The sequence below is a fragment of the Anabrus simplex genome, chromosome 1 (assembly GCF_040414725.1).
Source record: "Anabrus simplex isolate iqAnaSimp1 chromosome 1, ASM4041472v1, whole genome shotgun sequence".
NCBI lineage: Eukaryota > Metazoa > Arthropoda > Insecta > Orthoptera > Tettigoniidae > Anabrus > Anabrus simplex.
In genome coordinates this window covers 1,594,846,784-1,594,862,165 of record NC_090265.1, presented here as the reverse complement: position 1 = coordinate 1,594,862,165, position 15,382 = coordinate 1,594,846,784, and positions in this window count along the sequence as shown.

Here is a 15,382-nt window from a genome sequence, read left to right as displayed (position 1 = left end):
GTTTTATGCCAGTCTTTCCCTCTGAGTTGTTCTTGAACTGAGTTTCTCTTTCATGCAGTTCTGTGCTGTGAACAGAGTGTATTATGTTGACGGAAAATATTGCTCTTGTTGCGGAAGGTAAAGGGAGAAGAAGGAAGAGTGATTCTGATTCATGGAGAAAAATTAAAGAAAAAAAGTAGGTATGCTATGAATGTTACATCCTAATAGTTTAGCTAAGAGCTGCTACTTTTAAAATACAGTGAAACCTCATAACATATTTCCACAGAGGACAATCTTGTCTACTGGAAGTATTTTAATTTTGTTTTCATTAGTTAACGATTTAACAATTTCTCTTCTACATCTCAACTTTCTTGTCAAAACACTGAATACACAAACCCATAGGTACAAAGGGTTATAGTATTCACAAACTCGATGAGCTTCAATATCAAGCTACCTGCTTGTTATCTTTCAAACTTCGCCCATCCTGTGGCCTAGACAAGAGATCAAGGGAGGTTCACATTCCATAAAGGATGGACAAAGAATGCTTTCAGGGCCGTGTGAAATGTGATCATACTAAGCAATAAAATATATGAGGAAGGAATGAGGTTTCACTGTAATGAGAAATAGCATATTGTTGTATTATGAAATCTTAAACATCAGCAATTTTGCAATATACAGTACCTTGATGAGAAATCATTCATTTTCATTGCAGGCATGGTCCTACTATTCCTCCAGACTACCCACAATGTAGTCACAATGGTCCAACCTTCAAATGTCGTAAATTGCGGATGATTCAAATTCAGCAGTTTCATGGAAACTTTTATGTATGTAACAATAAGATTCAACAAGATACATTCGTTTTAAAGTATCTGAGTGTAGAGAAGCTCAAAAGGGAAAGATCTGTCAAGGAGGGGAGTTCAAGAAAAGGTGTCAGTGTTCAGTACTATATAAAACTAGCTAATACAGAACAGTTTCACATTCAGGTCTGCCAAAAGACATTCTTGAATCTATTGCATGTCAGCAAAGATCGGGTTCAGAGGACTGCCAGAAATCACTTCACGACTGGGAAATTTCCAGCAGAAAAGAGGGGAGGAGCTAGGATCAAACCAGAGTACACTGAAAAGAGGCGCTCTGTGACACGTTTCATTGAAAGTTTGCAATGTTGTGAAAGTCACTATTACCACAGAAAGTCACCGTTCAGACAGTATCTACCCGGAAATTTAAGCTTTCTTAAGCTTTACAAATGTATAACAACAAATCGCCTGAAGAACTCAGGGTGAAGCGGTGGTTCTTCCGTGAGATTTTTATGCATTGCTATAACATAGAATTTGGAACACCAGTTACTAATGCTTGCTCAAAGTGCACAGAGTTCAAGGAGAAAATTAAACTTGAAAGTTTGAACGTATCACTGAAGAATGATTTAATCTTGGAAATTACAGTAGAGTACACAAACTAAGGCCTGGAGCTTTTTTCAAAAAGCTCCAAGAAGAAAGAGACAGCATGGCAATATTTCCATTTGACTGCCAAAAGAATCTTGTGAATCCAAAAGTTCCAGATAAAATTGCCTATTACAGTCTACAATTGTACACTTATAATTTTACCATTGTGAGGGGTACCTCACATGCCAGGTATGTTTTTACATACACATGGATGGAGCATGAATTCAAGAAGGGGTCTAATGAAATGTTTACCATCGGTTATCACAAACTGATTTGTCAAACTTCACAACTATATGACTTTGTGGGGATGGCTGCGGAGTACAGAACCACAATTCTACAATGATTGCAATGTGCTCATATTTTTCGACACACACAGTTCCACCTAATATAGAAAGTGTTGAATTGGTCTTTCCTATGACAGGTCACTCATTTCTGCACTCTGAGAGGGTATTTGCTCAAGTCGAGAAAGAGATACGGAAATGCCCTATCATCTGTAATCCAGCAGAATATGAAGATATATTTAGCAAACATGCTGAAGTCAAGTTTGGCAGAGACTGCTCATTGAACAATTGGAAAATGGTTGCTGAAAATATGATGAAAAAACCTGCATCTTGGCACTTTAAATTTTCTTCAGTGAAACAATTTGTTATTAGCAAACACTCACTGGGAAATGTCACCCTTAGGGGAGAAACTCATTACAACTCAGACATCGGTTTAGGAAAATCGGTAATGAAAAAGGGAAAACGCCTGCGAGACAGGCAAATGTCCCCGCCGAATTATGCCAGGAGTAAACCTGAATCTTGCCAAAGTAAAGGATGTAAAAAGTTTGCTTGAAAAGCAGCTTGGAATGGTTTGGGAAAGGAATGAGTTGCTTTCTTTTTATAAGAATCTGTTCACCACAATTTCTGTAGACGAAAACAATCTTGTTGAAGAAAAAAAGTTCTTTGTGATGAATCTCAAGAAGAGGGAACAGATTTCAGAATGAATGAATGAATGAATTAATTAATTAATTAATTAATTAATTAATTATTAATTAATTAATCAATCAATCAATCAATCAATCAATGATCTGCATTTAGGGTAGTCGCCCAGGTGGCAGATTCCCTTTCTGTTGTTTCCGTAGCCTTTTCTTAAATGCCTGCAAAGAAATTGGAAATTTATTGAACATCTCCCTCAGTAAGTTATTGCAGTCCATAACTCCCCTTCCTATAAACGAATATTTTCCCCAATTTGTCCTCTTGAATTCCAACTTTATCTTGTGATCTTTCCTACTTTTAAACACACCACTCAAAATTATTCATCTACTGATGACATTCCACGCCACCTCTCCATTGACAGCTCGGAACATTCACTTAATACCAATATAAATGGTCCGCTATTGGACATTACAAATCTTCCAGCTAACTCATTCCTGGCTGCCAGCGTTTCGCCCTCCGTGTGCTAAGTAGGGCTCATCAGTTTGTACAAAGCAGACCCACCAAGACGCATGACTAGTGCACACCGTACATACTACTTCGCCAAGCCGCTTGTCTCCTTTCTCCCAAGTCTTCTCAGCCCAAACTTTGCAACATTTTTGTAACGCTACTCTTTTCTCGGAAATCGCCCAGAACAAATCGAGCTGCTTTTCTTTGGATTTTTTTCCAGTTCTTGAATCAAGTAATCCTGGTGAGGGTCCCACACACTGGGGCCATACTCTAGTTGGGGTCTCACCAGAGACTTATATGCCCTAACCTTCACATCCTTACTACAACCCCTAAATACCCTCATAATCATGTGCAGAGATCTGTACCATTTATTTACAATCATATTTATGTGATTACCCAAATGAAGATCTTTCCTTATATTAAGACCTAGGTACTTACAATGATCCCCAAAGGGAACTTTCACCCCATCAACACAGTAATTAAAACTGAAAGGACTTTTCCTATTTGTGAAACTCACAACCTGACTTTTAACCCCGTTTATCATCATACCGTTACCTACTGTCCATCTCACTACATTATCAAGGTCATTTTGCAGTTGCTCACAATCTTGTAACTTATTTATTACTCTGTACAAAATAACAACATCTACCAAAAGCCTTATCTCTGATTCCACTTCTCTACACATATCATTGATAAACATAAAGTAAACGTAAAGGTCCAATAATACTGCCTTGAGGAATTCCCCTCTTAATTATTACAAGGATAGATAAAGTTTCGCCTACTCTAATTCTTTGAGTTCTTTTCCCAGAATCATAGCCACACATTGGGTCACTCTTTTGTCAAGTCCAGTTGCACTCATTTTTGCCATTAGTCTCCCATGATCTACCCTATCAAATGCTTTAGATAGGTCAATCGCGATACAGTTCAATTGACCTCCTAAATCCAGGATATCTGCTATATCTTGCTGGAATCCTACAAGTTGAGCTTCAGTGGAATAACCTTTCCTAAACCCAAACTGCATTCTATGGAACCAGTTATTAATTTTGCAAACATGTCTAATATAATCAGAAAGAATGCTTTCCCATAGCTTACATGCAATGCATGTCAAACTAACTGGCTTGTAATTTTCAGCTTTATGTCTATCACCCTTTCCTTTATACACAGGGGCTACTATAGCAACTCTCCACTGATTTGGTATAGCTCCTTCATGCAAACAATAATCAAACAAGTACTTCAGATATGATACTATATCCCAACCCATTGTCTTCAGTATATCCCCCAAAACGTTATCAATTCCAGCTGCATATCTAGTTTTCAAATTTTGTATCTTACTGTAAATATCATTGTTGCCATAGGTAAATTTTAATACTTATTTAGTATTAGTCACCTCCTCTATCTGGACATTATCCTTATAACAAACAATCTGACTGAATACTTCTGCCTTTTGAAGATCCTCGCATTCACACTCCCTTTGTTCATTAATGCTTCTTGGAATATCCTTCTTGGAACCTGTTTCTACCTTAAAGTACCTATACATACTCTTCAATTTTTCACTAAAGTATGACTACCAAATATGCTTGTCATCATGTTATCCTTAGCTGACTTCTTTGCTAGATTCAATTTTCTAGTAAGTTCCTCCAAATTTCTCCTTACTTCCACAGCCATTTCTCACTCTATTTCTTTCCAACCTGCACCTCCTTCTTGGTCTCTTTACTTCTGTGTTATAATATAGTGGATTTTTACCATACCTTACCACCTTTAAAGGTACAAACCTATTTTCACATTCCTCAACAATTGCTTTAAACTCATCCCAGAGTCTGTTTACATTTTTATTTACCATTTTCCACCTATCATAGTTACTTTTTTTTTAAACCCTGATGCATGTTTTAACAGCCATACTGTACTGCCTAATAGTCCCACTTTTACGGCCTTCCTTTCTTTCACATTTATTTTTAACTACCACAAAAACAGCTTTGTGATCACTAATACCATCTATTACTTCGGTTTCTCTATAGAGCTCATCTGGTTTTACCGGCACCATATCCAGAATATTCTTCCCTCTAGTTGGTTCCATCACTTTATGAAACAGATGCCTTTCCCATATTAACTTATTTGCCATTTGTTGGTCATTCGCATTATCTTCCCAATTGACATTTGGTAAATTGAGATCCCCCGCTTCAATCACATTCCTTTCTTTATTGTTTCCCACATAGCTGATTATCTTATCAAATAATTCTGAATCAACATCTGCACAGTGCATTACTAACTTGATTTACAACAAAGTGATGTTTTATTGTTCCAGTTACTAATATTGTGAGAGCAGTGTAGCCTACAAAGGAAGAATTCTCTCCAAATACTATGGTCAGGATGCTGTGTTTAATTTTTTAGTGAATATCATTATAGATAGCAAAAAGGTGTATTAGTGTACTAGTGAGTTTTATTACAACATTATATTCTCAATTCTTTCCTTTTTTTTTTTTTTGTTTTCAAGTTATGTTTTGTAAGGTAATATATTCTGATGTGTTTGGATACTCCAAAACTCATCTTATTGAAAATACAAATGTAATTTATTGATGTTCTTCTAATTATATTTCTAATTCTTCAGTAAGATGACCGTACGACATTGGACTTGAATGCGTTGTAATACATTTAAACAAGTGAGACTTACAATACAATAATTACAGGTTTTACGCTTTTCCTGAAAAGTCACAAATGGTGGATAAGACGAGTTTTGGAACGGACCACCTCAAATATCACCCTTATTCATAGATAATTAAGAAAAAATTTGCACTTGAATCCAATAATTTATAGTTAACTTTGTTTACCTGCAATACAAGTATCTCTAAAACTAGAAACAGCAGTACATGTTTATGTAATGCAAACAAACAATAGTACGCATGACGAGTTAAATCTACCCAACTAACTATACAAAGTTTTAGTAATGCCTCATGGAGTAAACTCTGCTGGGGAATTTTGTTACATGAACTACACTCATGTCCACAAAAACCAGAACACCTTGAAAGAATGGAGATAGGAAGTTCAAATTCACAGTACATGTGCATTAGTATGTTCTGAAGAAATGGTTAACATTTGAACTATGTCGGCCCTCAGGTTCAAGGTCTACATCGATATCTCGGCACACCACCACCAACTGGTAAAGTGTGCCTGCGGCTTTCGTTATCGCTATAAATTGAAGGTAATAGATCAGTGTGACTTGAGCAGACATGCAAGATGCCTCACAGATGTATGAGAGAACTGTGCCATTAAATGAGTGAGTTTGAAAGAGGGTGCATTATTGGGATGAAATGAAATGGCATATGGCTTTTAGTGCCGAGAGTGCCCAAGGACAAGTTCGGCTCGCCAGATGCAGGTCTTTTTTTATTTGACGCCCGCGCGTCGTGATGAGGATGAAATGATGATGAAGACGACACATACACCCAGACCCAGTGCCAGCGGAATTAACAAATTATGGTTAAAATTCCCGACACTGCCAGGAATCGAACCCGGGACTCCTGTGGCCAAAGGCCAGCACGCTAACCAATTAGCCATGGAGCCGGACGCATTATTGGGATGAGAGAACGTGATGCATCCATCCGGGAAATTGCTTCTCGTGTGGGATGAAGTGTGTTGGCAGTGCAATGTGTATGTACAGAATCGTTCACAGAAGAGCGTAGAACATGACGAGATGGGTCTGGTCCCGCCACCAAGACCATCCCTTCCCCCCACCGACAAGATTGACACTTCATCCAAATGGCATTGCAGGACAGATCTGCATCCTCCTCAGTTCTGGCATTACAGTGGAACAGTGTAACACATCATACACTACCAGGAGTGACAGCCAGTCTCCAGTTGTTACAGCCTGGGTTACAGGTGCGTCATCCACTTCTCCACTTACCTTTGCCTAATGTACGTAAACATGCTAGACTGCAATGGTGTGTGGAACGATGTCACTGGGGACAAGAATGGCAGCAGACAGTGTTTTTGGACGAATCCAGCTTCTGTATGTTTGAAAATGATGGCCGCATTTTGGTTCGCCGCAGACAGGGGGAGAGGCATCACATTGACTGCATTCACACAAGACATACAGCGCCAACTCAAGGCTTTATGGTGTGAGGTGCTGTTGGATACAACCACAAATCACAGTTGGTGCGTGTCAAGGGCACAGTGACCAGTTTGACCTATGTGAATGACATCCTGCGACCCGTAGCCATACCCTTTCTGCACAACACCCTGAACGCCATATTTCAGCAAGACCATGCACGAACATGTGTCTTCTTGTTGTCACTGTATGATAGACTGTTGCCCTGGCCCGCCCGATCACTGGACTTGTCGCCAATCAAAAATGTGTGGGATATGCTGAAACGACATGTGTGGCTCTGTGACCCAATGCCAACCACCAAAGATGAACTGTGGAACCAGGTGAATGCAGGATGGATGGCTATACCCCAGCACGCCTTCACACCTTATACACACCGATGCCATCATGCATGGAAAAAATTATCAGTTCCCATTGACGACCCAGTGCCTACTAGGCAACAGGACACATGCTGAACCTATGTGACTTAAATGCTAATTGTTTCTGCAGAACATACTAATGAACATGTCCTGTGAATATGAACTTATCTCTAGTCATTCAAGGTGTTCTGTTTTTTATGAACATGAGTGTAATTTCGTGAGTTAACTCAATGTAACAGAGTTACATTTTATGAATGCAAATCATGATAATAAAAATTATAATACATGAATAAAGTAAAACTCTCAAACAATTTCTTCAGCTGCAGTAACCTAATGTGTAATTGTATAGAAAAGACAATCTGTAGTTATGTATGTGTGAAGAATACTATCACTAGATCTTGAGAAAAATTGCTTCATCTTCAGTTCCTGGCAACGAGCTGGAAAGAAGACTATACAGTGGCTAACATGGCTGCTAAAGCACTCTGGGTGGTGCCAAGGCAAAATAGGGACTCCATAGTTTAAGCGCCATCCATATAATTTCTCCCACTTGCAGTGCATAATTTTCAATAGATTAGATCGAATTATGCTCTCTACTTGTGCAGCATGCATTTGCATAAATTGTAGACAAAACAAAACGGATTTATCATATTTCAAATAAGTTTTCTTTTTTTTAAAAGGTGTACAACTTCGCTTCCGCTGTTTTGTCCCCAACATTGGAGGCTTTACTGAAACATATTACTTATACATGTATCATTCAAAGTAGTGTCCATCACTGGCCACAACTTTCTCCCATCTTTCAGGCAGTGTTCAAAACCCGTGTTGAAAAAATTATTCATCTTTTGAAGCGATCCACAAATCGATCCAGCCAGGCCATGTGCCATTGATCGAAATAGGTGATAATCAGAGGGAGCAATGTCTGGAGAATACAGCGGGTGGGGTAGGATGTCCCATTTTAACATTCCCAGGTATGTTTTGACCTATTTTGCAACATGGGGTCGAGCGTTGTCGTGGTGCAAAATCACTTTATCGTGCCTCTGGCTGTATTGCGGTCGTTTGTCTTTCAATGCTCTGCTCAAACGCATTAATTGTGTTCGATAACAAGCACCTGTGATTGTTTCACCGGGTTTTAACACCTCACAGTACACGACGCCGAGCTGGTCCCACCAAATGCAGAGCATGATCTTGGAGCCATGAATATTCAGTTTTGCCATCGACGTTGAAGCATGGCCGGGATATCCCCATGATTTTTTGAGTTTAGAGTTATCGTAATGAACCCATTTTTCGTCCCCGATCAACGTCTCTTGGTTTCAACTCATTCGGGACCCAAGTTCCTTCTTTCTGAATCATGCCCATGGTCTTGAGACGTTTTGAAATGGCTTGCTGTGTCACTTTCACTGATCGTGCCAATTCTTCTTGAGTTTGACGCGAGTCTTCACTCAGCAATGTCTCCGGTTCTGCATCTTCAAAAACTTTCTCTCTTCCACCACTATGCCGGTCTTTGACGTTAAAATCACCGTTCTTGAAGCGTTGAAACCACTCACAACACGTTATTCCACTAATAGCGTCCTCACCATACGTATGTGAGAGCATTCGATGAGACTCAGCGGCTGTTTTCTTCATATTGAAACAAAACAGTAACACCTCCCGCAAATGCCGAGAATTTGGCTCGTACACTGCCATGCTCAATCGAGAACAACTTTATGATGCAGACACACATCGACTAAGTTTGAATGGGGTTATGTTGACCGAGGTCCAAGCTAACTGCCTGACGTCTGCGATCTGTTTCGTTCGACCGCTACGTACCGTTGTCGCCATCCATCGGCAAACGGCGGAAGCAAAGTTGTACACCTTGTACTAAAGTACACAATTTTGGGTGATTAGCAGAATTACGTTGCCTGTGTAGCACAATCCAGCACGTGTAGATTAGGCCTACTTTATTTTCTTGTAGGATCTGACCAAACAGTGAAACACGATAAACGGTATCCTGCCTGGCTGAGTGGCTCAGAAGGTAGAGCGCTGGCTTTCTGAACCCAAGTTTGCATGTTTGGTCTTAGAAGATGCTCAAATACGTCACCCTTGTGTCAGTAGATTTACCGGCCCATAAAGGAACTCCGGGACCTCAGCTTCTCCAAAAACCGTACAAAGTAGTTGGTAGGAAGAAAACCAATAACACTATTTATTATTAAATGATATCCTACAGAGCACAGTTCCCCAACATTTTGAAAATAAATATATAGAGAACAATGGCGATACAACGCGCTTACTGTCCAACGCCACACCTACAGTGTTTTGAATTTCCTAGTCACCTCATCACCTCTGCCAACGATACGGAGTAAAATGAGGACTTTCAGTCCTACATCACCACCATCACTGAGTGAGTTGGCTACGTGGTTCGCGGCATGTACTTCTTAGCTTGCATTCAGGATATAGTGAATTTTAATCCCACTGCCGATAGCTCTGATAGCTGGTTTTCCATGGTTCTCACTTTCACATCAGGCAAATACAGGGGGCTGCTGTGCCTTAATTAATGTCACTGCCACTTCCTTCGCAGTCCTAGCCTTGTCCTGTCCCATCATAGCGATAAGACATGTCTGAGTGGGTGCAACATAAGGCAAATTTAAAAAATCGGCATTACCATAATAGTTCATAAAACAATAAAGGTGTTTTATAATCCACCTATTCAATACTTTGATTTTCACTTATAGTGGTTACATAAACAGACTATCAGTTAAATGGGACATGTTTCGCCCTCACTTTAGGGCATCTTCAGCCTAAAAACAAACTTCAAGAGTACATCTAATATTAAATATGGAAGCTAAAAGTTTAGCCAGTTATTTAAAATTTGGGATATAAAAATGTGAAAAATGATACATTATACAAACATATTAATGGAAACACAGTCAATGATTAAACTATGATCTTGTCGGAGACTAAAACTTCTTCCATTAAAATTCCAATTAAAATAGTTATTTAAAAATATTAATGGAATATAAGAGTGATAATAACATAATGCCAACAACAGGAGGGTGTGAACACAAGCACAAACATGAATGTCATAAAAACAACATGTTCAAGGCCGCTAAAGAAATTCGTGAGCATAAGGTGAAACAGAAGCAACAGTTGAAATATTGTAGAAGTAGCCTTTAGCACTGGTAGGCAATACTATTGGCTGAAACCTTGTCAGCAAATGTCAATAGGATACTGAAAAATGTTCTCTGAAAGAGAAGGAAAGAATGAATTTAAAAGTTGAACGCAAGGAGAGAAATTCAGCTTATGTAATTTGGAACAGATGAGGACTTACATGTTAGTTGAAAGTTGTTATTTGTTAACAACTTACATTCAAAGATAAAGGGTAGAATTCTCCACCTGTTCAATACTACATTAAAATGTGATATAATTAAAATGTCACATTTTTATTGTCAATTTTTTGGTACCGGTTTTGGCATTTTTTTATGCCATCATCAGCCTAGGGTTAAGCAAACAAGGACATTGAGTAAATTACATATGTATGTACACAAATAAACCTTCTCAAATACCTAGCAATTTATAATCGCGTCACAACATAAAACATTTGACTGCACAAATATCTCCTATATATATCATAATAAGTTCTAGGAAAGAGGTAAAGTTGTTCTATATACAGCTCAGTGCATTTCTATCACCTGGTAATGTTAAATGCTGTAATTGTGTATAGAATTACAGTAGCCACAAGTTTGTGTAAAACCTTCTTTCTTGACTATCTAAACAGCAGATTAAAATTAGACTATTGACCTTGAAGCAATATATAAAATCTTTTTGAATGTTGTATCATGAGAGATTTTAGCATATATACATTATTAGCTAATTTTTCAGAGTATTATTATATAGTATACTAGCTGTACTACCCGGCATAGCCCGGTTGGTTTAGGATGTTTACTTTTAAGATTAGTATCACCAGTTAGTTATGATAAAGTGAATTTTTATAGAATTCCTTTCTGGGATATGGATTTTTACCATCTATTATATAGTTTTAGAGTTATTTAGATGTGTTTGATTTCAAGTTTTAAATGATTTCATTTTTGAGTAAAATTTTATCCTTGTGGAAGCTTGAATTGATTGGGAAGAATTTGATCCTTTCAAAAAGATAATAAGTGATAACTTCATGTATTTATCAGTCACAGTATAGATATGATCTACACGCTTTCAACTGTCATTGAGACTCTCACCAATCAGCCTTGAAACCCCAAACGCAGTGGATTCAACACTAATCTCAGTCATTTTATACTATTCACTACAAAACCCCTTGCAGTGTACCGTCCCAATGGAGGCTGAACGTCAACCTTAAACGATATTTAGGGGGTCACAACAATGAATTCAACATTAATATCGGTTATTTTCTATTATTTTTAAATAATGGAAAATGTCATGCCCTCCCGTTCCCCACCCCCAGCGGGGATTGGTGTTTTATCTCCATAGTATTCTTTTTTCCAGGTGGTAAGTCATATATATACCAAGTTTTGTTGAGAGCTATTTTGGAATATACCCACATACACCCATTTTTGACGGTTATTTTTACATTCATTTTCACCCCTTCTCAACCTCCATACCAATTGCGGTGAAGTATGACTTATCCATCCAGAGTGTCACAGTTCAACTCAGCAAACTCGTAAACATTAATATCAGACATTTTCGTTTATTTTTCTATTTCACCACCTCCATGAGGAGTGCTACTGGTGTTTTACCCAATAGTAATTTTTTCAGATAGTAAGTCATATGTGTACCAATTCGTATGAGGGCTATGTTGGAAGAAACATACACACGACGACGCCCAGAGTATCAATATTCGTCTCACTAATCCACACTATTTTTGATTATTTTTACATCTCAGCCCACCCCACCCCTATGCGTGCTAGGTCTACCACACCTCCTCGCAGTTTGTCTCACGATAGTAAGTCATAAGTGTACCTAGTTTGGCTGAAATCTCTCCTGTAGTCAAGAAAACTATGGATTCAACACTAATATCGGTCGTTTTTAGTTTTAATTATATTTCGTCCCCTTCCCTAGAGCTTCTAGAGGTGTCTTGTCCCTGCAGTATCTTTTACAGATAGTAGATAATATTTGTACCAAGTTTTTAACACCTATGCTGGAACATACATACAAACACCCAAAATCTCAGTCATTTGCACATTTACTTTGCTTCACCCCTTTTCACAACCCTGCTTACTGGGGCTCAACTTGGACTTAAACGACATCCGGAGTGTCACTATTCATTTCAGCGATCCCGAAAACTATGGATTCGACACTATTTCCGATTATTTTTATATATCATTCCCCTCTAGTCCCCACCACCCCAAAGGGTGATGAACTTGGGTGTCAACAAATTCCGGAGTGTCACTATTCATCTCAGCCACCCTGGAAATGATGAATTCGGCTCTATTATTATTATTATTATTATTATTATTATTATTATTATTATTATTATTATTATTATTATTATTATTATTATTCTATATTTTTAACAGTTTCTGAAATATTTTACACGCCTAATACACAACTACATTGTTCAAAATGGGCAGACTTATCAAAGTTGTCAAAGTTGGTACTATGACATGAAAGTACATCTCGATCACGGCATGTTAGATTGCTATTTCAAAATAATAGGCGTAAGAATGCACCTCCTATCAAGAAAGGTACTTTGTAAGTCAGTGCGGCGTGTTTTCATCCTCCTATATACGGCAAACATTATCCTCATCACGACGCGCAGGTCGCCTACGGGAGTCAAATTACAAGACCTGCACGTGGGGAGCCGAACATGTCCTCGGGCACATCCGGCACTAAAAGCCATATGCAATTTCATTTAGCGGATTATCATGATATAGAGTAGGCTGCTGTCGCCTAGCGATAATCTGTCCATCAAGTCGATCCAGTCTTGGTGCGGCTTTGCAATTTAATGAAATTACATAAAATTACTCATAATAATAAAACTACCTTACCGATTTCGTTCAAATCACTTCATAATCCCTTTCAGATGCAATAAGAACAAATTGTGAAAATTTCAGCAAAATCTGTCCAGTAGTTTTTGCGTCTATTAACGTAAAATATACCAATATCCAATTTTATATATATAGAAAAGGGAAGACCATTTTATTGTCCGATGTTTGTAAAAATAGTTCCTCATAGAATATAATCAGAGAGCCATCATAAATTGGTCGGACTTTTAAAATCAAGTGAACAAATTTTTCATGGCATGTATCTTGCTTAAATCTTACTGAAATAGCTTGACTTAGTAGGGTATAAAATGGTTTTTGAACGTATATTTCAGTAGTATATTCAAAAATGTGAGTGGACTGAGGCAGTAGGTTGACAGGTGAGGTTTCATGAAAAACGATGTTTTCAGGTGGTCAAATGAAGTTTTTAACGTTAAATTGTTAACTACTGTTGTGTTGGTAGCTGCCCTTCTGTTGGCTCTGAGTCTCGTATTATAACTGTGCTGCAGAGGCGGCAGTGAATTCGGAGGGGATGGAATAGGGAAGTGTGGAAGGGAGGAGAGAATGGGTGGAATTAACTGTGACGAGGCTGACAACGGGGCGGAGTCATCCGTTTTGCTGGAAGTAGGCCTAATATCTGTAGGTATGGGTGGAGTATTAGAGTATGAAGAATTAAATATATTAGGTATCCTAAATTTATTTGAACTAACTGTCTTTAATAATGTCGGCGTTAATTCATGTAACATGCTTTTACTGTCTGTGATTTCATTAAGATTTTGTTCCTTATTATACGTCAGATCTAAATAGATATATACACTTTCTAGTTCGTTCAACGTTCTCCCTTTTTCTATGTTTCTAATTATCGCTAGTACTTTCTCTATGGATTCAAATTGGTGCCCAGTCTCCCTCATATGTAAACTCATCGCTGAGTATTTCCTATGTTTTTCCGCATTAACATGTTCCATGGATCATGTCATAAAGCTTCTTACAGTCTGTCCAACATATGAAAAATTACACTGTATACATTTGAGTCTCTATACTCCTGATCCCAAATAACTATTTTTGTCATAATTAACTTTTTTCTGATTAAAGAATATGGACTGGTTAGTATTAATAGTTCTAAAAGCTATATTAAAATTATGTTTCTTGAACACATTAGTAATCTGGTGTATAGCTGGATTATTAAAAGTGAATGTAGCATACCCAGTTTTTTGTTTTTTCTGATATCAGATTCGTGGATAACTTGTTCTTAATTTTATTGATCAATTTATTGATCATTTCTATTTTGAAACCATTCTGTTTAGCAAGGTACCTAATATAATTCACTTCTTTCTTCAAATTCTTGGGAGATAGAGGAATTCTAAGATGCTTGTTTATGTGAATTCAGGTGTAAAGAAAAATTGTTTATGGTTGTAGATGATTGTATCGGTTTTCTAAATATTTGGAAATTAAGAGTGTTATCCTTACGCGTAACGGTTACATCTAGAAAATTCAATGAGTTATCGACTTCGTCCTCTTTCATGAATTTCAAATTAGGTTCGATTTCATTTACCTTATTTAAGATTTCTTGACTATTAGTGACATCTTTGTTTATGATTACAAACGTATCATCTACATATCTCAAACATAAATCAATTCCTTTAATTTTTGCTATTATTTCATTGTGTTCGATTGAATCCATAAATATGTCGACAAGGATGCCCGATATTGGGTCACCCATTGCTAATGGAAGAAGTTTTAGTCTCCGACAAGATCATAGTTTAATCTTTGACTGTGTTTTCATTAACATATTTGTATAATGTATCATTTTTCACATTTTTATAACCCAAATTTTAATAACTGGCTAAACTTCTAGCTTTCATATTTAATATTAGATGTACTCTTGAAGACTGTTTTTAGGCTGAAGATGCCCTAAATTGAGGGCGAAACATGTCCCATTTAACTGATAGTCTGTTTATGTAACCACTATAAGTGAAAATAAAAGTATTGAATAGGTGGATTATAAAACACCTTTATTGTTTTATGAACTGTAAATTTTCAATAAGGACCAAAAATGAGATTTATATCATGTAATTACCATAATATTCGTCCAAAAACATTGAAGTGAATTATTCAGGAA